The sequence below is a fragment of the Lolium perenne genome, chromosome 2, assembly GCF_019359855.2.
Source record: "Lolium perenne isolate Kyuss_39 chromosome 2, Kyuss_2.0, whole genome shotgun sequence".
In the NCBI taxonomy this organism is placed as follows: Eukaryota; Viridiplantae; Streptophyta; class Magnoliopsida; order Poales; family Poaceae; genus Lolium; species Lolium perenne.
The window spans coordinates 12,751,771-12,755,080 of NC_067245.2; positions in this window are offsets into that span (position 1 = coordinate 12,751,771).

Genomic DNA, 3,310 nt, shown 5'->3' on the forward strand with positions numbered 1-3,310 from the left:
TGGCCGCGAGGCCCAATCCTGAGTAGGATGTTCCGATTATGTGGTGAAAACCCTAAATCGTCGTAGATCTAATTAGCTTTATCTTGATCAAGCAGGACCACCATATATTCGTGCACCCCGTACGAATCATGGGTGGATCGGCTCCTTGAGCCGATTCACAGGATAACCTGAGAGCCGATCGAGGCTCGTATTTAACGTTTACGTGTATGCCATGCAGGAAACTAAGCGAGGCATCTCCATCACCTTCCTGACCAAGTATAGGTCAGGTGGCACGCCCTTCCATCAGCATCGGACGTGTGACCAGAACGCTTTGCGGGCCGTCGCTCGGAGGGACCTCAGCCAGCCGCAGCTCTAGGTTGTTCCCGGCTCTACGGTGTTGCCCGTCGCTGCCCGCCGGTGGGTTTCTGACGACAACACATTCTGGCACGCTCGATGGGACAAGCTTCTACATCAACCACATCGCCATCTACATCTGAGATGGCGGACGGCACTCCAGTCACGTACGAGGACCTGACCGATGAGCTCAAGAAGAAGTATGACGAGATTAAGGTCATCCTCGAGGCCGACCTCATCGGCTCTTTCCACAGAACCCGTTCCCATGGCATCAGGTGGAAGGGGTTCTCGCCTAATGGTGCATTAGATGGGATAGACCTCTCTGCCCCATCGGAAGAACGCACCAGGTCCCTGCGGCAGGAGATCAACTACCTGGTGGCTCACTCGCTACACCGCCACTCTGAGAACCTGGTCAACACGTTGGAGCGTGTCGCTCTTCGCGTGATCCAGGAGATCATGAGGCACCAGTACTCGCCGTCAGGACCAGCTCTCGGGATGCATCAAGGAGAGTTGCCACTCCAGTCCCGTCCACCGCTGCCATATGCGTTGGCAGCACCAGAAGTGCCGGCGTCACCGGCATTCGTCGTCTACAAGATCGGTGGTGACCCTGGTGACTACCAGTTCTTGCCTGAGGCGCCTAAGGAGATCCCTCATGGGTACACGTGCACGTATGTGCCAGATTGTGGTAACTGGGCACTCACAAACCAGGCCACAGCATCAGGAACTCCTGGGAAAACGGGAGGGACGTCAGCGACAGAGCTTGAGAAGCAGACGTGGCTAACTAAGTACGCCACCCCGACGAACCTCCAGAGCTCAGCTCCTGCAGTTGGCTCAGAACTGGAAAAGCAAACATGGTTGGCTAAGTACGCCACTCCGGCGAATCTTCAGAGTTCAACTCCTGCAGCCAGCACAGCGGATCAGATCAGCACCATACTAAGAGACCAGTTCGGCATGGTGCCGAAAAGGAGGGCAATCGGCTATTCCAAGCCGTATCCCGATGACTACGAGATGATCCCACTACCACCCAAATATCGGCTCCCTGATTTCTCCAAATTCAGTGGATCGGATGGTTCAAGCTCCATCGAGCACGTGGGCCGATATTTGGCACAACTAGGACCGGCTTCAGTGTCGGATCAACTACGCGTGAGGCTCTTTTCACAGTCCCTCACGGGATCGGCTTTCGGATGGTACACCTTGTTGCCACCAGACTCCATCCGGACTTGGAAGAAGTTGGAAGAGCAGTTCCATACGCAGTACCATTCAGAGGCTTCCGAGTCCGGCATTGCCGATCTAGCACAACTACGTCAGAAGCGCGGGGAAACGGTGATAGAATACATCCAGCGCTTCAGGAATCTTAGGAACCGATGTTATTCGGTTCGTTTAACTGAAAAGGAAGCAGTCGAGTTGGCAGTAGCAGGCCTCGCAACACCGCTCAAGGACATGGCCTCCCAAGCAGACTATCCCTCACTGGCGCACATGGTTCAGAAACTATCGGCATATGAACAGCGCCACCCGGACCTGTACCAAGACAAGTTCAAGCGTGCAGTAGTCCTGGTCGATGCAGAGGAAGACGAAGTTCCTGCGGGAGACCAAGAGGTAGCAGTGGCTGAATGGGCTCGGGGAGGAACCCCCGTGTCCTGCAAATGGGTAAAGCCACCAGGCCCGCCCAGGGGATTTGATTTTGACGTGACCAAGACTGAGGAAATCTTCGACCTCCTGCTCAAGGAGAAGCAGTTGACGATTCCTGAAGGTCTCAAATTCCCCACGGTGCAAGAGCTGAACGGAAAGCCATACTGCAAATGGCATAACTCGCTCTCCCATGCCACCAACGACTGCAGGGTGTGGCGTCAGCACATCCAAGCGGCGATAGAGAAGGGACGACTGATTTTCAACCAGTACGCCATGAAGGTCGACACCCAGCCCTTCCCCGCCGTTAACATGGTAGAATGCACTTACCCTGGAGGTTGCCAGCCAGGATCCTTGTTCAGCATCAACATGGTAGGACCTGGGAACCACTCTGGCAAAGATGGAGACGAGGGCAGCTGCTCTCGTAGCAAGGACACAGAGGAAGCCGCTCCACGCGATCGGCTCCGTCATGATGGCAAGCGCTACGTCACAGAGGGAGAAGTGAAGAACATGAGATATCAAAGACCCCTCTCTGATCACCTCCTCAACAAGTATGTGAGTCAGTATGACCAACGCCGACGATCCAGCGATGATGATGAGAGAGATCGTCTGGCTAGAGAAGCCAGAAGATATCGTCGGCACGATCGCGATGAGGAGGAGCACGAGCGCCGTGCCACGGAAGAACCAAGGGAGCAAGATGACAACGACAGGCACTGGGACTGCCCCTTCTTCAGACACTGCTGGGATTCAGGAATGAGCCGATTGCCCACAATCGGCAATTGCCCAGAATGCAACCAGAAGAAGAAGGAGGCAGCCAACGTGTCCGTGTTCAGGCGCTTAGGGCCTCTCCCGCCACAGAGCAAACGCGCTGAGTCCCCTCGGTGGGCGGATCTCGAGGATTCAGAAGACGAGGGACAAGAAGAGGAAGACAGGTACCATCGGCCAAGGTGGTGCCCTGATGGACTCAGCCGTTCACAAAAGCGCAGGGTTCAGCGTTTGCGCGGTCTGGAGGAAGCCGAAAGGGTATATTTGCATACATTAAGGAAGGCACGACCTGATCTGGCTGCGAAAGTTCAGCGAACCCTGGACGAAGAGGGTCGTCCACGGAAAATGGAGTGGCGCCCAAAACAAAGGAAAGCCGATGATAAAACATCGGCTGGCACAAACATGGTGCTCGTCCTTCCGACGGAGTTTAGTGCTCCACGATTCTACGATGCACTCAAGGTGGACGACAGCAGGCGCATCAAGTCAGAGGTTGGGCTGGTTTTATCCACCAGCCTGACCGAGTAGCAAGAACAAACCGATGAGCAAACGGGGCGAGGCTGATCCTTGTGATCGGCCCAAAAAAAAT